This window comes from Microtus oregoni, unplaced genomic scaffold (genome assembly GCF_018167655.1).
Source record: "Microtus oregoni isolate MIOR12 unplaced genomic scaffold, Mior012 000081F_ref0000091, whole genome shotgun sequence".
NCBI classification, from domain to species: domain Eukaryota; kingdom Metazoa; phylum Chordata; class Mammalia; order Rodentia; family Cricetidae; genus Microtus; species Microtus oregoni.
Genome location: NW_024544541.1, coordinates 5,591,895 through 5,611,693, shown reverse-complemented (window position 1 = coordinate 5,611,693; position 19,799 = coordinate 5,591,895). Strand labels below are relative to the sequence as shown.

The window sequence follows — 19,799 nt, the reverse complement described above, 5'->3', positions numbered from 1 at the left end:
TACATGCAGACAAAACATTCAACCACATAAAAAGAAATAAATCTTCAAAGAGAGAGAAGGGGGAGGGAAGTGTGTGTGTGTGTTTGCCATGCTGACAGAGTTGTGCAACCATCACCACAATCACTCATGGGACATTTTCGTCAGCACAAAAGGAAACCTTAGCAATGACAACATCCACCCCTAACTTTTTCTCCTCAGCATGCAGCACTCAGCAACATCTAAACCACTTCTTGTCATAAAGATTTGCCAATTCTGAACACTGTACTTTGTAAAGAGAAAAAATGACAATGAAAGACCTTGGTGGGATTTATTTTAAGTTCCAGAAATTAGGCAGCACTTCATTTCATACAAGAGAATAAGTATGTCTTACTAGCCTGTCACTCCTCCCACCTTGAGCACCGACAATGTGTCAGGCACTGCTCATGGGCCATAAACAGGGAACGTCCCTAACCTCTAAGGGAGAGGCCCACAATGAGCAAATACAGAAAATACCTGCAATATGAAGAAAGTGCTATACAAAAAAAGCAAGGAGAGGTTTGTCAAGAAGATGGATCACAGTCTCCTGTCTCTACACCTGCCAACCCAACAAGCTGGTCTAGGGAGAGGAAGAAGAGCTGTGACCGAGAAGGTAAAAGAAGGAAGAGAATGGGCACCAAGAAAGCTAGAGTGAGCTGAAAGTCTTCAGTTGGCAGATCTGGGTGCTTGGGCACTAAGGTGAACAGCCTACAGCGGCAATGTCAGGCAAAGGACAATGCTGGTTTGGCGTGGTGGATAAGGAAAAAGAAGAGGCTGGATCCTGGGTACAACTGTAAACTAGAGCCTCTAACTGCAGCTGCCAGAGTAGCAAGAGATGAACTATGAAAGAAAGAGTAAGTTGGGATGAAACTTAGGTCCCTATCCTCCCAAAACTGTGGGTGGGAGGGTACTGCTTCCTAGGGTCCCCTTCCCATCTGTTTTGCAGCTGGTTTTCCCTATTTCACATTTTTCTTCTTTCCTTTCCCTCAGTCTTTGTTGCTAGCTCACAGGCACAACCCAAACAGAAGTTATCTGCTATCTGACACTCGACCAGGTAAGACAGTGCAGCACTTAAAACATTTCATTCTTTGAAGCGTTAGCTTAATAAGTGGCAACTTTTTCTAATGGGAAAAAAAAACCTACTATGTAACTCGAATTGTTACATCATGAAGCATATTCTAAGACTTCCCACACTACCTGCTTCCTCCTTGTCCAAACAAAAGCCCATTTGATGTGGGATTCCCCTCTGTATGCTATGGATATGTCTTATTATCATTGGTTAATGAATAAAACTGTTTCAGACAATGGCTTAGCAGAGCAAAGCCAGGCAAGAAATCTGAACAGAGATATAGAGAGAAAGCAAGTAGAGACAAGGAGATGCCATGTAGCTGCCAAAGGAGAAAAACCCAGAACCTTTCTGGTAAGTCACAGCCTCGTGGCAATCCACAGATTAACAGAAATGGGTTAATTCAAGGTGTAAGAGAAATATGCTTGGGTCATTGGCTGAACAGTGTTGTAATTAATATAGCTTCAGTGTGTTTATTTGGGTCCAGGAGGCCAAGAAAAAAAGAGCAGCCTCCATCTACAAATGGAGTCCATATATTTGGGGCTAATATGCATGGCCAGCAACACACTTCGGGTTCCGGTGTGTGCCCACTCAGGGTTAGGAGGGAAGTAGCTGAGAGCATGCCTGCCACTAAGCACCCCTGCCTGGGCAAGCAGCTGAATTGGGTCTGCTAGGTGTACACAGGCATAAATGCATGGTGGATTCCCTCTACCATACACAAAGACACGTCCAGGCCATGCAGCACACTACATGATAGATTTAGCTTTTACTCAGACAAAAAGAGTTTATGTGCTGCATGTTCCTTTCCAGAGTTGAGGTGATGAGCGTGGCTCCTACCCAGTGGTCCCAGAGCTGATGTATGGTACCTCTATTGAAAGGCTGAGGGAGGCAGAGTCAGCATCCAGGACCACTGCAACCACACTTCTTACCATTTTAAAATGCTCCTTGTCAGAAAAGATGTGCAATAAAGACAGATTCAGACAAAATTAACCTCTGAATGGGTCATAGACTTGGGAGAGAGAAGAAAAAGAGTATAGAAAGGGGTAAAGAAAAATAAGCTATGTAAAGATGGAAAATATACAAAGTCTGGAATATGTATATTATTGTGTTTTCTTTGAATTTTTTGACTACAGAGACACATTTGATTCTGGGAGTTGCTAAGTTAAACCAACATAAAGGTATCTTGACTGCAAAATTTAAGTCTAAGGGTATGTTGCTTTGGAAAAGAGGTTCTGCTTTTGTTTCCACAAAAGATGAGAACCTGTAGATTCCTTCCAGGCTAATGTGGTTTGATGGAACAAGACCCCCTGAAAGTTCTCTGTAAATCCTAAAAATACTTTGCTCAACAAAAGGCAGGAAGCAGTTTAGAGAAAATTACACCCAAATTTCCAAAATGATTGTTTATAAATGTTTTATTTATTTTCATTTAAAGGGGAATATTATATAGAGATAAGTACTTTACATTGGTATGGACTTTGGTGTATTGATACAAATTTAAGGTCAATTTAGTTATATGCATATTTATACTCTTCTTTAAGGCATTGTATTTGTACAGCTCATTTAAAAATGCAATATATAATTTAAAAATGCAGCTTAGTAAATAGTAATTTATAATAAACTCTTAGTCATGTTAGGTTTTCCAGATATGCAGAGATATATTTCAGTTAGATAAATAATCTTCAATGCTTCAAAGACCTACAGAATTGGCATTTAAAATGTTTTAAGAACTTAGACTTTTCTGGACAGTGAGACATGTCTGCTTTTGGCAGCACAAATTACTTCAAGAGGAAGATGGGCATCGAAAAGGGTCCTTATGGAGTTTGTTAGCCATTTGGGCAAGAAACTGCTCTTGCCTGGACTGTTTAATTACGGTGTGCTGTATAAACTGGACATGCAGGACCCACAAAAAATGACTGCTGAACTTTCCAAAAGATGGGATGGTCCTTCAGTGTTCCCACTTCACAGAAAAAATTGCCAGATATTCTGCAGGATACAGAAGAAAGTGACAAACTAACTAACAAGATAAACCAAATTTTCTGCTTCATGGAAAAGTCTGCCAGATACTATGGACCAATAGGCTAAAGATGGATGCCCCAATGTGACAGAAGAACTTTGGGTGACTGTCCAGTCAGCAAGATGTCTCTTTGTCAATTCTAGAGTTTTGAAAGTGTTTGAAAAGTAAACACTTCCTGTTTACTTAGGTAATATTAAATCCGTCTGGGGTCATTGAAGAGTTGAAGACATATAGTTTTCTTTGTTATGACAAAAGATAAATTAGACATGGGGCTGGAGAGATGGCTCAGCAATTAAGAGCATTGCCTGCTCTTCCAAAGGTCCTGAGTTCAATTCCCAGCAACCACATGGTGGCTCACAACCATCTGTAATGGGGTCTGGTGCCCTCTTCTGGCCTGAAGGCATACACACAGACAGAATATTGTATACATAATAAATAATAAATAAATATTAAAAAAAGAGAAATTAGACATAAAATTTTGACTCACAAAGATAGGATAAAGTATTTTCCTTAATTTGCCAAATGTAACTGGACTAAATATTGTAGCTATAATTCTTGCTTGATAACTGTTTTGTATATGTAATTTTACAATGTTAAAGTTAAAACCTTTTTAATTAGACAGGAAAGCGGAGATGATGTGGGATGTCCTTCTGTATATGTGGTTGTTTTATTGGTTGATGAATAAAGCTGGTTTTGGTCAATGGCTTAGCAGAGTAAAGCCGGGCAGGAAATCTGAATAGAGATAGAGAGAGTACATGGAGTCAAGGAGATGTCACGTAGCTACCAAGGAAACAAGAAGTAACAAACCACAAGCCTCGTGGGTAAAACATAAAATAATAGAAATGGGTTAATTTAAGATGTAAGAGTTAGTTAATAAGAAGCCCAAACTAATAGGCCAAACAGTGTTATAATTAACAGAGTTTCTGTGAGATTATTCAAGTCTGAGCGGCCATGAAACAAAAGAGCAGTATCCACCTACACCCACTGATCATTTCTTGTTGGAAAATATAAGGATCTTAACACCTTTTATTAAAAGTTCACTACATACTTATGTTCAAGGGACTCCCTTCTCTGTCACTTCTAATCCTAAAACCGCTAAAAAACACATCTTTTTTTTTCTTTTTCCCTCCTGATTCCCAACATGATAAATTACATACCTAAAACTTCAAAACCCAGGGAGATGGATCTGTAGGTAAAGGCACTTACTGCCAAGCCTGACCTCAGTTCAATTCCTAGAACACATGTGAACAGAAAGACCCAATCCCTCCAGTTTTCTTGACCTACACACACACACACACACAGAGGCATGCATGCACCCACACATAAATATACACAAATAACATAAATAAGCGTACCTTTTTAAAACAACATTGTGCAGTATCAAGGCTATTACAAGCCCAACAGACTACCCAGCTGATTTTTTAGTATATGTATGTATGTAGTGTGTGTGTCAGGGGTGTATACACATGTTCACATGTGAGGGGCACAGCTGTGTGCAAGTGTCTGTAAACTTGTGTGCACGTTTATGCAGAGGCCAATGGGTTGACATCAGGTATCTCCTCAATGGCTCTCCACTTTATTTACTCAGTCAGGATCTCTCACTGGGCCCAGAACTTGCTGACTCAGCTAGTCTACATAGCTGGTTACCCTGGGATCCCACTCGACTGCCTAAATGCTGAGATTATAGACAGGGAAGCCACTATTTGTATATGGGTGCTGGGAATCCAAACTCCAGTCCTTACATGTTTGCAGAGAGTGTTTTATCCACTGATGCCATCTCCCCAGCCTTCCTGTTTTTCTAGGTTAAATTCTCTCTAAAATATGCTAAAGTAAAGGCATGTACAGTAGTGTGTGCCTGTCACCCTAGCTACATAGGAAACCAGGTAGGAGGATCACTCTTGAGTCTAGAAGGTAAAGACAAGCTTGAACAACCTAGCAAGACCCTATCTCTAACAACACCAAAAGGGAGACTTGGGCAGTCTCTCTACAAGTATCACTGTGTACTGAACTGAACAGCCCCTGGCCTGAGCCTGTCTTTCATTATAGGTATTTACCCTGGCCCATCAATGCCAGGGGTGCCACAATCATTTTCACAACCTAAAACCTGCATACCTTCCCAAACACAAGCTAAGGAGCTGAGAACAAGGGTCTGTAGGAATCACGTGACTAGTGGAATAGAAGCACATGTGCTATCTGTAGCAATGACAAAGTCCAAACACTACTCTGAAGTAACTTTCTTAAGGATCCACCAGCACTGCTCAAAAACCCCAAAGCCCTGGCAGTACTTTGACCTTAGCACTGGCTGGGAAAGCGCCACTTCCACATTCCTGCTTAGCTAATGTCCGGCATCTCAAAGGCAAAGTTTATCCACAAGAGATCCACAATGGATCCTGTCAGTGCAGAGGCAGGGAAGAATCTTCTCACACATCTTCAAAACCATTCCAGCACAGGGTGGTGGTGGCACACACTTTAAATCCCAGCACTTGGGAGGTAGAGGCAGGTGGATCTCTGTGAGTTCAAGGCCAGCCTGATCTACAGAGCAAGTTTCAGAACAGTCAGAGTGTGTTACACAGAGAAACCATGTCTCAAAAAAAAAAAAAAAAAAAATCCAGCAAATGCTTTTTTGTAACTTTTTTAAGATTTAGTTTGTATGTATGTACACCATACGAATGCCTGGTGCCCACAGAGGTTAGAAGCAGGCACTGGATATTTCCTGCAAGTGGAGTTAGAGCAGGTTGTGAGCTACCACGTAGGTGCTGGGAACCAACTCCTGTCCTTCATAAGAACAAGTGCGCTGAACTGCTGAGCCAGCTCTCCAAGCCCGCAAATTCTTTTTTAATACTAAAAGCTTCAGTGTTTCTGACTTTCTACATACTACTACATACTGAAAAGAGGTAGAAAAAGTACAGTAGACAGATGCCGTAGTCTGAGCCTGTGAATCAGTCAGTCACAAATAGCAGGGACCACTGAAAAGGCACATACTTCAGCTCCACCTTGTGTTTCTAAAGTTCTAATCACATGCATGCACTTATTTCCTTCTTAGATTTATTTATTTTGCTTTAGGAATATGGGTGTTCTGTCTGAATAAATAAATGTGTGTACATATATATATATATATATATATATATTCATACATCATGTAGGTACCTGGTGTCCACAGAGATCAGAAAAAAATGTCCAATCCTTTAAAGCTGGAGTTACGGATGGTTGTGAGCCACCACCATACGGGTGTTGGGAGCTAAATCTGGGTCCTCTGAAAAAGCAACAAGTGATATTGATCACCAAACCATCTCTCCAGCAACTGTTTTAAAAACAGTATCTGGTCTGGGCTACAAGAGACAAGATACATATTTAGAAAAAAACAAAAAACAAAAAACCTATCCTCTTACTTCTGCCATTGGAGAATTGGGACTACAGCGTATGCTGCCCTGCCTAGCTTATAAAGTGCTAGGGATAAAACCCAGGACTTCCGGCATGCTAGGCAAAGAACTTGAACACATCCAACTATACTTTTCAAAGTACTACTTTCAAATTCCAGAGGAAATCATCTTTACCAATATTAACTTGTTAATATATAAAGGTGACTTGAGTATTAAGGTTCAGTAGCAAAAAAACTAAACTAAAAATTACTGGTCTCTCACAGTAACAAAACAATCTGAACAACTGGCAACACGTTCCAGAGACCTGAAAACGGAGTGATAAGTGACATTCCAGCCCCTGGGTGTGCACAGACCCATAGGCACTCAGCGTCTTCTGCAACAGAGCAGAGTCTACCTAAGGACAGACACACCAGCACAAACCAAACATGTGACACTGCTTATGCTAACTTTGTGCACATCTGCAAACTTAGGAGTTTTACAAAGCTAGAGGAAAAGCAATCATTTTTAAAAACTCAAAGTCTAGAAGAAAGGAAAAATGATGAAAGTGTGTTCACTCACAAATCCCTCATTGTAGTTATTTCTGGGTCGCTTTAGCTCTTTGGTTCTTATTTGAAAACTACTGTAATTTCAAGGCTGTCACTTTTAAATTGCATTCATTTACTGCACGTGTGTGCTTGCCACTGTGTGCATGTAGGGGTCAGAGGACAACCTGCGGGAGTCAGTAGATTCTTTCCTTCCAGAAACTTCCAGGGACCAAAGTTCAGTCATCTGGCTTGCTGGCAAATGCCCTTACTTGCTAGGCCATCTCACTGGCCTAATTTTTCCCACATTGTAACATCAAGAATCAGTAGCAATTACTGAGTTGTAAGACTCCGGAAGCTCGTAGACAAAGAATAAAACAGACATCAGCATAGGAGCCAGCATGCTGTGCCAGAGTTAGACCAAAATGCAATGAAGACAGATGAGGTACAAGGAACTAAAACACTGTTAGAGCTAGGCTAGAACTGCAATAAACACAGACAAGGTAGGACAAGGGAAAGGTCTGGAAACAGCATTTTGTGAAAGGAGTCTCACAAGTCTAATAATAACAAATTATTATAAAAATAGTCTAATCACTACAAAGTAAGCATCATGGCAGCAAACAATATGGAGACGGAGCTTTCAGCCTAGCAGATTTCCTAACTGGTTTACTCTGACCAAAACACTCTCATAACCCAGAAACTTAAAAATGAAAAATTAAAATCATGCTGACTTCTCAAAACCAGATTTTATCAATTTACAAACACCACCAGAATCGTCAGGATCCCTACCAGGAGGGTGGCACCAGCAGGCCACGACGGAAACAGGCACTGCTCACACTACACCTGCTCAGAAAAAAACACGTCCATCTTCCTTTCCCAAAATAATATAATTTCACAAATCACTTAAGTTTCACCCTAAAAATACAAAGCCCCAATTTTTCCTTGAAGAGAGAAATTATATGAGTGGCTTGTCGATGGCATGTTTGCAGAGCATGTGCAAAGCTGCAGTGCTGCCAAAACAGAGAAGAAAATGCAGGCAGTATTACCAGGTTACATAAACTGCAGCAGGAACTATACTGAAATGTGTAGCGCTTTAAGAACAGGGAGACCTGTGTGTTTGTGTGTAGATCACGAAAGCAGGAAGACTGAGCAAAATCTGACTCACTGGGTGTGGCCTCTGCTGAAACCTGTCTCTCCCCCTCCCCAGGACTTCCACCCAATACCAAAGAGAGAGGTGGTAGAGATCACAGAGACAGCAGCAGATCCCTTGCTCAGCCTACAGAGGCTCAGGGACAGGCTGGTAACAGAGAGCCCTCAAATGTTCTCACACTGCAGTACACTGATTTCCATCACGTGGCCCAGAGCACCAGCAACTGCCCCAGGCTCCAGATCCCTCAATGTGCACAGCAGAGTATTCTGAGACACAAACCTGATTTAGGACGTGGGGTTTAGAGAGCTGATACAGGTGAACACCGTTTCCATGCAGCAGACTGAAAACCCCGGCCTCCTCTTCCCAGAGCCACAGACACAAATGAGAAAATGGGGCTGATTAAGAGCTCTGTTGAAAATATGTAAGTTACAGAGCTCTGAGGTCAACAGCCCTCGACTCTAGAGGGCCTTAAACAATTAAACACCATCATATTAAAATGTCAAGTAAGAGACCAGTTGACATCCTAAGAAAGTAATATAAATCTGCATTTAGACTGCAGGCACCCAGGGGCTTTCCAACCAAATGGAATTTTTTACTCTACAACAGTGGTTCTCATCCGGTAGGGTAATGACCCCTTTGGGGGTTAAATGACCCCTTCACCGTGGTAACCTAAGACCATCCAAAAACACAAATACTTATATTACAATACATAACAGTAGCAAAATTACAGTTATGAAGTAGCAACAAAAAATAATTTTATGGTGGGGTCACCACAACATGAGGAACTGTATTAAAGGGTGGCAGCATTTCATATGAAGGTTGAGAACCGCTGCTTTAAAACAAAAGGGGCTGGATAAATGACTCAACTGAAAAAGTACTTGCTGAATAAGTATGGGAACCTCAGTTCAATTCTTAGCACTCTTGTAAAAAAGCCAGGTGCCACAGCACACATACTTACAATCCAGTGCCGACACATGAGGGGCCTGGGTACTTGCTGGCCAGCCTGCCTCCTCGATCAGCAAGCTCCTGTAAGTGAGAGACCTTCTCTCGAAATATAAAGTGGGCTGAGGAAATGGCTCAATGAGTAAAATACTTACTTGTCATGCAGATGTGAGGACCTGAGTTTGAATTCCTAGAACCCATTTAAAAGTTGGGCACAATAGCTAGCACGCTTGTCTGTAATCCCTGCTCAGAGACAGGGCATGGAGATAGATTGAGTCCTGGGAAGCTCACGAGCCAGCTAGCCTGGCATACACAGCAACGAATAAGAAATCCTGCCTCAGACAAGGTAGAAGGTGAGGACCAACACCAAAGTTGTCCTCTCACTTCCTTCTGTGCCCACGTGCATACACTCACGAACACAAGCGTGCATGCACGCACACACACACACACACAAACACAAATAAAAAATAAAGAAAGTAGGTAAAAGCAATTACAAGATGTGCTGGGGTAAAGATGGTGCAGAAAATGTGGGCATGACCAACTGATGACTGGCCCAGCTGGAGATACTTATCCTAAGAGGAAGCTTACCCTAGAGACCTAGGAGAGAACCAAATACAACTGGCAAAAGTCAATGAAATGATTCCTGATGATATTCTGCTATATTCATAGACTGGTGCCTCAGTCAACTGTTCTCAGAGGCTTACCCAGCAACCGATGGAAACACAAGTAGAGACCCACAGCCAAATAGTAGAGGGAACTTGAGGAATCCTGTGAGAGGGGAAAATGGATTGTAGGAGCCAGCAGGATCAAGAGCACACAAGTAAATTCACTGGATCTACTCACCTGGCTCACAGGGGCTCAAAGAGACTGAATCAACACCAACCAGGAAGCCTGCACGGGACTGACCTGGGCCCTCTGCATATATGCTACAGCAGTGTAGCTTGATCTCGGCGGGAGACTACTAAGTGAGAGCAGGGCTGTCTCTGATTCCACTACCTGCTTTTAAGACCCACCCCTCCCACCAGATTGCTTCATTTGGCCTTAAGAGAATAGTAGGTTCCTAGTCTCACCGTAGCTTGATATACCATGCCTGGCTGATATCCATGGGAGGCTCACCAGTATCTGAAGAGAAACAGAGGATGGGGGGAGGGGCGCTGAGAGGAAAACAGGTAGGGAGAACTTTGGAGTACTTGCCTAGCATGTATGAAATAATGGGTCCAAACCCCAGCACTGTAGAGGGGAAAAAGGTCCTAGCACCCATTAACAGAGCTAAGCTTAGAGATAAATGTTGGCCATTGTAGATTATCATCTGCCGTGGAGAGTAAAGACATCTATTAGTATTCTCCCTTATTCCCTTCATCATATACCTAGGGCAGACGTCATTGGACATGGGATTTCCTCCGCCATGGGTCTCAAGCCTACTATACTATGAGTTATCTTATCTCTCGCTATAGCCGCAGATATCCCCTCACTGGACCAAGAACAAGATCAGTGTCAGTTTTCCTGGGAGAAATAATCCTATCCCACCAAAACATCCTTGAACCAAAATTTTCCTTATTTTAACGACTAATTGTCAAAAAAAAAAAACAAACAAACAAAACTGCATGGGCTGGAGAGATGGCTCAGTGGTTAAGAGCATTGCCTGCTCTTCCAAAGGTTCTAAGTTCAATTCCCAGCAACCACATGGTGGCTCACAACCATCTGTAATGAGGTCTGGTGCCCTCTTCTGGCCTGCAGACATACACACAGACAGAATATTGTATACATAATAAATAAATAAATATTTTTAAAAAAATTAAAAAAAAACTGCAGATGTAAAGATCAGCACAGAGGCGGGAACGGGGCAGGAGCACTTGTGCTTTCTGCTCAAACCCTGTGCTCTGCCTGGGGGCCACTACAAATCCAGAGTTACAAGGGTCCAACCAAAGAACTGCGACCCAGTGCTGACTGCACATTCTGCAAAACGGCACCAGCATAAAGAAGTTTCAACTAAAAGATTCCTGACATTTTGTTAGTTGTATAAAAAGTTGTAATTATTGGAAAAGGAAGTAAAATCTTCACAAACCCTCAAAAGACAAGCTTCATGAAGTGTAGTAATAAGGGCAGCGGGGCTGCATCCCCAGCACCCCGGCAGCCTGGCTAGCTTATGCTCCAAAATAACAACACACAAATTGTATTCATTTAAACACTGCTTGGCCCTTTAGCTCTAGCCCTTACTGGCTAATTCTGATATCCCGATCAACCCATCTCTAATAATCTGTGAGCACCGGTCTTACCGGGAAAGGTTCAGCATGTCTAACCTGGCGGCTTGCTTCATCGGCGTGCGTCTGCCCGGGAGAGTGGAGCATGGCATCTCTCTGAGGCATCTGCTCCCGAGAGGAGAGTTGTGGAGTCTGAGCTCACTTCCTCTTCCTCCCAGCGTTCTGTTCTGTTTACTCCTCCCACCTATCTTCTAACCAATGAGGGCCAAGCAGTTTCTTTTTATTTAACCAATGACCTTCCTCCATCATTTCCCCTTTTTCGGTTTAAACAAAAAAAAAAAAAGAGGAAGTAAGCGCAGACTCCACAGCTCTCCTCTCGGGAGCAGACGCCTCAGAGAGACGCCATGCTCCCCGCTCCAGGGAAGATGCACGCAATTGAAGCTCCGACCAAGGATGAACATAGGCTAGAATCTTCCCGGTAAGCGCACCTAGCTGTGCTACATAGAATATTAGAAATGGGCTAGTCCAGGTGTGAGAGTTAGCCGAGAAGAGGCTAGATAGAAATGGGCCAAGCAGTTATTAAAAGAATACAGTGTCCGTGTAATTATTTCGGGGCATAAGCTAGCCAAGCAGGCAGTTGGGGTGCTGGGGTCGCAGCCCCACCGCCCCTAATTACTACAATGAAGAATGTCTAAAGTGAGTCTAACTCATTCCAGTTACCCTACAAAGTCTCAGCTGATTGCCTCGAGTGACTTTTCCCACGAGAATTCCCAATACAGCACTGCCTTTATAGTTAAACACTGAAGAGTAAGAGATATTCAGGACTCCCGCTAAGAGTTGCAACATGAACATGGTGAGTATGTCACCCCAGTGCAAATTTAACTCAGAGACTCCCAAAGGTTTCATCTTCTCACGCTTCAGAGGCAGCTTGCAGCTCTCAAGGTTTTTCCACACACTGCGGAACACAAGAAAACTAATCGTGTACAGAACTCAGACCCACAATGGGTTTCCTGAGACTCCAGGTGAGAAGCCGAGAACTGTGACCTACACCGGCCACTGCTGCTGCTGGCACTGTGCTTGATCATGCTGCTGGCCACATGGACATCACAGGATTCATGTCACTTCAGTGAGGGATTTTTCATTTAGGACAGGAGCTAGTTTGTATAATCTGAGGTTTGGGGTTTACACTGTAAATGAGCAACCACTGTTCTCAAGACCACTTAAAAACAGTAGCAATACCTTCGGTCTACAAAGTGAATACAATGATCTACAGTTTAAGAATTGAATACACAGGAGTTGTTTTTGTTGTTGTTACTCTTTTAAGATAGGTACATTTCCTCAAAATAACTTACCAGACTGGCCTTGAACTCACAAAGAGCCACCTGCCTCTGCCTCCCAAGTGCTGGATTAAAGGCCATCACCAGCTGGCAATAGTTCTCAATTCAACATAAAAGTAAATGTCTAGGAGTTGATGATAAAAACATGAAATCTCTTGATATTGGTCGGCTATGTTCAGTAAAATAGTGCCCTGCATGCAAAGGTACAGAAAGAAAGAACAAAAAAGATGAGGACAGTTCTAGGGGGCTTTGCATTCCAGGGCAAATCTGAACTTGACCTTGTGGTACGCGTCCTAGTTTGCTTTCTGTTGCTGATCAAAAGCAACTTGGGGACAAAAGGAGTCATTCCATCTTACGCTTCTGCCCATCACTGAGAGAAGTGAGGATAGGAACTTAAACAGAGATCACGTAGGCAAGCTACTTACTGCCTTGCTCAGCCTGCTTTCTTATACAACCCAGGACCACCCTCGCAGGGCTGACACTGTCCACAGTGGACTGGACCCTCCCACATCAATTAACAATCAAGAGAGTCCCCACAGACATGCCCACACAACAGTCTGGCAGAGATACTTTCTCAGATGACATTCCCAGATGTCCCTAGCTTGAGTCAAGGCAACAAAAAACAACCCAGCACAGTAGGGCTCTCCAGATACTGTTGCCCTCTCAGCCTGCTCCCAAGCCCTGGAGGTCTGTCTGCAGGCTAAGTCAGAAGCGGGATTGCTGAAAAGCAAAGGCCACGTCACCTGGAGGAGGACAGATGGTCTCAGAACAGTCTGTTAGGAAGGCCTTATTTACCTGGGAGGAGCGACGGAGCCTTTCTGACTGAGGAGACACCATAAACAAAATACAGTCTGGTATTTAAGGAAAATTTACACAAAGAGACCAAAGCTAATAAGCTAGTAGAGCCTGAATCACACAAGATAACTGAAAAGACACACACACAAAAGTCTCCACACTACAGTTTACAGGAAACAAGAGATGGCAGAAATAATCTAGAGTGTGGAAAGAAGGTGACTAACAGGGAGGCTGTGAAGACACTGAAAAACACAGCAGTCGGGAACAGGGATGGACTGAAACGGAAAGTGCTGAGGGTGAGCTCCATGTCGGCATCTGATGCTCCCAAAAGGGCAGGCATTCCCAAAGAAAGCTACACCCGTCAGAGGAGAAAACTGGTCTCCTTGCAGACTGGCATGGAGGTCAGAGATAGAGTTGCAGAGATTTTTAGTCTCACTGGGGTGCCTCGAGAAAGAGGACTGCCAAGAGAGAAAATGTCCGTAGGGAGAAGACATGGATTTGACTCTGTGGGAAGCATGGAGATGAGTGAACAGTTGCCTCTTGTGCTACGTCCGGTGTGTGTGTGTGTGTGTGTGTGTGTGTGTGTGTGTGTGTGTGTAGGGTGGGGGTTCGAAAAGCCTAAGGACAATTTTCTCAACAACGTCATATTATCTCTCAAGACACACTGCACTGGAATATCTAAGGAAAATGTTGGTTTTCAAAAGCAATAATGTTGGTTTTTCAAAAACAATAAACTTCTTGCATCTTTTAAAGTGTTCTTTTTTTTTGGGGGGGGGGGTGGTTCGAGACAGGGTTTCTCTGTAGCTTTGGAGCCTGGCCTGGAACTAGCTCTTGTAGACCAGATTGGCCTCAAACAGAGATATGCCTGCCTCTTCCTCCCGAGTGCTGGGATTAAAGGTCCGGGTTTTAAAGTGTTCTTATATCACCGTGTGTGTGTGTGTGTGTGTGTGTGTGTGTGTGTGTGTATGTGTGTAGGCATCACAGGTTAAAGGACAACCCCTGGGTTAATCCTTTCTACTACTGGGTCCTGGAGCCTTCTTACTGGCCCTGCTTGCGGATTCTTTACCTATTCAGCTCAAAATATCCCGGGGGGGGGGGGGGTATTATCTGTCCCCCACTTTGCAAACATTAAGAAGAGAAAAGAAAGCTGGGCTGGGGTGGTGCACACCTTTAATCCCAATACTTGGGAAGCAGAAGCAGGCGTATCTCTATGAGTTCGAGGCCAGCCTGGCCTGTAAGAGCTAGCTAGCTCCAGGACAGGTTCCAAAGCTACAGAGAAAACAGAGCTATATGCAGACAATATCCCCATATCTTCTTATGTGGGAACAGGGCTTCACAATTAAGCATCTAAATTTACCTCCAAGAGCCTTCCTTTTCAAAACCTCTATCTTGCAAGCCAAGACTTGTCGAATTATGGCAAAGTCTTTAAGCCTCAGAGAACCAATTTAAATGTCATTTTTATGGTCTCCAAAATATGCTTAATATACATTGTCTGAAAACAGTCTTAAGAAACATACAGAATCCCAGCACTCAGGAGGTAGGGGCAGGCGGATCTCTGTGAATTCGAGACCAGCCTGGTCTACAGAGCTAGTTCCAGGACAGGCTCCAAAGCCACAGAGAAACCCTGTCTCGAAAAAAAAAAAAAAAAGAAAAGAAACATACAGAATTCATGCTCAAGTACATACAGGTTTGGGAAACCTCACAATTCTTTTCCAATTTTGAAAGTATCATTTAAATTAATTTCCCATGAGACACTCTTAGAAAACCTACATGTAAGTACATATAAAATATGTAGGTTTTACCAATTTCCAGATGGGCTGCCCACAGTAATCAAGCTAACGTTTCCATTTAGCTTTACATATTTCAGACACACTGTGCCAAGAAGTAATTCAGCTCTTTTAAAGCAAAGCTTAATATGATTTATTGCAAGGATTACAAAATATTCTTTTCACCAAAATAGTTGGAAAATATAGATTCAATAAAACTTTTTTATTGCACATTCCAGGGGCAAGAAATGAGAACATAGTATAGGTATGACATGAACCAAGATCCGAAGAACTACTACTTACATAGTATAATTAAGGAAAAAATAAGCATTTATCATTGTAGTAACCAGGCGGACTATATACAATGCCTCTAACTCATTCTTGAAGGAGGTGGAGAAGAAGACCATTCCCTTTAAGAAAAAATACTTAAATGATACATGTATTCACTGCACTGGAATTTTTCATATATTTCTGTAATTCAGAAAAACCATTCATTACTAATTACAGCTCCAAAGGCAGGGTTTTTTTTCATATATTTTATTTAATGGTGCATTCTGATTAAATATCATTTCACCACCAAAAATAAATAAATAAAAGAGAACCACAAGCAATACAATTTTGACTTAGAATGATTAAGAATAAAGATTTGGAGACATATTTTCTCCCCCAGTGGAAAGTGCATTAATGACACATTTCCCATGAAGATCAATTCCCTATTATTAAAATGTAATGCACTGGTGTCAGGTAAGCATTCCAAAAGAAAGCTTTCCTTCCTTAGGACAAGTTTCTGTGCATAACCCACACTGGTTGGGGTTTTTTTGGTTTTTTGTTTGTTTGTTTTTAAGGAAAGGAAAAAAAGGAGATTTTAGAAAAAGCACAATTTGGCTTTCATTATCAATCTTCAAGGAGTTGCTTCAAGTCTCATTTTCTAGAAGAAAAGAGTTATTTCTGTGCTATTCAGCATAATAGACCAAATGCTTAAATTATTCACCATCCATCAACTCTATGCAAATTTATTTAAATTTCATAATAATTTAATCTGCATACTGGGACTGCCAACCCCATGTCATGAAAACTTCATAATCTCCAGGCTATCTCACACTACCATATCTCTTGCCACAAAACGATGCCAATATTCAACTGCAGAGAGTGAGCTGCTCTGTAGTCACAAAAGGTGATGCTAAAAGGAATTTGGATAGGAAGCCCATTCCCTCCTTCAAGGTATAAACCATAGCATCTATTCTTAGAGCTCTTTGAGAAGCCTTAACTGCTGCCATGATTCAACCACCCAGCAAAGGAACTGTCAGTCAATGAGGTAGTTGAGAATCGTGCAATTTTTGTCTCCCCAATGGACACCTGGCAATGTCTGGTGACTTACTTCATGGCTTGTCACAACTGAGGGAGGAACCACTGGCACTTTATGGGGTAGGTTTGCTGCTAAGCATTCCATCATGGACAAGAGAGATACCTCCAACAAAGACACAGTAAAAAACACAGTCCAAATGTCAACAGTACAGTAGCTGAAAAATAAAGTTTTATTGGAACTAAATATGCTATCCCTACTAACAGACTCAGTAGCTTTCCCCAGCCTGCTCTATGAAAACCATGTTTTATAGTTCTAACTAAAAATTCCTAACTTCAAAAGGCAAGCATGAGGCCATGACACCAGGCACTGTAATTGCTGATGGCCAGCACACAAATTATGAAGGAACTAAATACATGTCAGCAGGAGCAGAAGCCACGCTCAGCAGGTACTTTCCCCTTCACACCCAGAAGTCCCTGTAGATGATCTCTACATGCAGGTTTGACATATCCTCCTCAATGTCCACATACTCTGTCGTTTTCTAGAGGATGCTGCAGATTTGCTGCCGGGCTTTCTTCCCCTGGTACATGTATTAAAACTAACATGGAGCTAGTCAAAAGACAGTAAATAATCCAAGGTGCTTTCTACTCTGGCAACTGTGATTTAACAGACCCTGAAAGGTGTCTGAGTCAGATCTAAACTTGAAAAGATAGCAGCATTCTGAAGAAATAGTCCCATGAATAAATAAGTAACCAATGTAAAATAATCATCAAAAGAAACTGTGTGCACATGCATGTGAGCTACACAGATGCGGCAGAGATAACGGGGAGCTGAAATGGACTGTTACTTCTTAGGAAGGTAGCTGAAGCAAAAAACGTGTAGACAGATGCTAAAAAGCAGATTTTTTTCAGTTTTCACATCTTAGGTAACTACAGAATTTTAAAGTTCATCATAGAGAGAAAACATACAAATTTTAATGAAAAGAAAATGTCAGGCTTTAGAAGCCTTACAGATCAATGTGGAATTGGTTGATAAGTGACAGCCCGCCCACATATCAGACAGCCATTAAACATCAAAATGAAGAACAGTTAAAGACAGATACGCACTTACAACAGCATCATGGAAGCCAAGCTACATCAATACACACAACATATCAATTCTGTATAAAATGTAATACAGACGCGAATGCTTCTATAAATGAATATGTGTGCATAAAGAAATGCAAGCAGGCACACCATGAGGGGCTGGTGACAATCTGCTACAATGTTAACAATGGCTATCTGTGGATGCGGAAGGTTATGTCTGGTTTCTATTCCTTCTTTGTGCTTTTCTCTGTTTTCCAACTGTCTTACAGTTAGACTACTTTGCTGTTTTGTGCTTACAGATCCAATACATTATTACAAAGTTGCCCCTTAGTATCTTGAGCACTGTGTAAAAACACAAAACAAACCCAAATGAAGCCAGCTCTTCCATCAAAAAACAGCAAACATTGAGCATTGTCGTTCTATCCCTGGGTCTAGGAACTTTCCTAAGTGCATCAACGGCCTAAAACAAAATAATAGATCCCTAAAATAACACCAAATGCAATCGGGTGTTGCTTCCAACAATGGGTTTACAGCTCTATTCCCAGGGCTTGAAAGAAAGGGGACTTACAAAATGATCTATAAAGGTCTTCAAAGCTAAGCTGAAATTTCACATGGGAAAGATTTTTTTTTAAAAATCGAATAAGGTGTTTGTAAGAAAGCCTGGAAGGTAGCAGCTACATTCGGTCTCAAAAACAGAACTCTACAGAGAAGAAAACAACATAATGACTCTTAGTTCCTCCTTAATATCTGGATGCAAACTTCCTATCCCTTTTTTAATACCACCGTGGGCAGGACGGATGATACCGTAGTCTGCGCTATAGTAGGTAAAAGAACCATTGGTAAATTCCTTTTGCTGTAAAATGTTACTTTAAACAATAATCCCGAAGTAAACAAAAACTTTGAGATACATCTTAAGTCATGCTCTGGAGACATTTTGTTCCAGACAGAAACATTCCAGGGTCTTGCTAAAGGGTTCTAAGGGCAAGGCACTGGGATTCAGCAAAAAGGCAAGTGCATAGGTCAAATACACCCAAACCCTCAAAATATGAAACATGGGGGGTGGGAGGAACCCCATTTCTCCAGGTGCAAATTCTAACTTCGTAGTAAGGGACAACGGGGCTTCCCGGTTCTCGGTGGGATTGTTCCCAATGCTCAAGAGGTCCGACCCAACGGTACCAGGCCGTGGGCTAGTGCTTCACGCGTGGATCGTGGAAGAACACTGACCTGTTAGGTGAATTTCGTGTCTCACTTGTCATCCTCAGTCAGAGACATGGTAGACCGCTCTTTTGACTAACCGAAATCAGTCACACGTATGTTAGTGCACACCTGTGACACACGCACATACGCACCAGTGGGTCGATGGGAAACACTCACGGGGACCACTGCCAGGTTCACGCCACACAGAAACTTATACGGGAAAACACAAAGGCTCGAGGCACAGAACCAAGTCGGGGGATGCTGATGCGCCCAGACACTCGGGCGGGACACAAAAGAGGAGAGCCGAGCTCACAGCCCCGCCGATGGGGACCGCCCGGGGCCCACGTGCGGACCCCGCCAAGCCCGCAAGCCACGCACCCCGACTCTGCCGCGCCGCCACAAAGCGGACCCCAAACTTGCCAGCGGGGGACTCGAGAGCCGCAGGGCGGGAGCCGCGCGGCGCCGCCCGCAGGCGTCGGTCAGCTTTCGCCACCGGTCCCCAGCGGTTCCGTGGGAGCTCGGAGGGGGCGCGTCAGCCCGCCCCGCAGCCCCCTTAGCGCCCGGCCCGGTCGCCCCCGCCGCGGTGGCCCACGCTCCTCACCGACACCGAGCGGCGTCCCCCGAGGCCCGCCCGCCCAAGTTCCGCCGCCCCTCACCAGAAAGCGACGTGCCAGCGCCTCAGCGAGCCCAGAGACGACGCCGCCGCCGCCGTCGCTCCGGCGTCCGCGGCCCCGCCGCTGCCATCTTGGCTCCGGCCCGGAAGTGACGTCGCGGGGCGCCCGCCGCCCCGACACCGACCCGAAGCGGAGCTCGTGGCTCGCGACCCCTCTGGGCCCCGACAGGGCTCCGCGGCGTGACCCTGACGGGCTGTGTTGGCCTGGCTGTCAATCATTGGTTTACTGTGGACCCAGAGCGTCACCCTCGGAGAGAAGCCCGCGTCGCCATTGCTGGGCCAGGCTGACCACGGAAGAGTTATAGCTGAGGGATTCACAGCTCCTCAGAGAATCCACCACCCTTCACATGGTCA

At 43.4% G+C, this 19,799-nt stretch overlaps 1 protein-coding gene across 3 annotated transcripts in view; it reads right to left on the bottom strand.

Moving 5' to 3' along the window:
• The window catches only part of LOC121441735 (PR domain zinc finger protein 2-like), a 105,410-nt gene extending 85,882 nt beyond the window's left edge, over positions 1-19,528 (bottom strand). For 2 of the 3 annotated variants that reach the window (XM_041642994.1, XM_041642996.1), the window contains exon 1: positions 19,429-19,528. The gene's annotated coding sequence lies outside the window, so the exon portion shown is untranslated. The remainder of the gene's footprint in view (positions 1-19,428) is intronic. The other variant, XM_041642997.1, reaches the window with a different exon arrangement.
• Between the last annotated feature and the right edge of the window lie 271 nt (positions 19,529-19,799).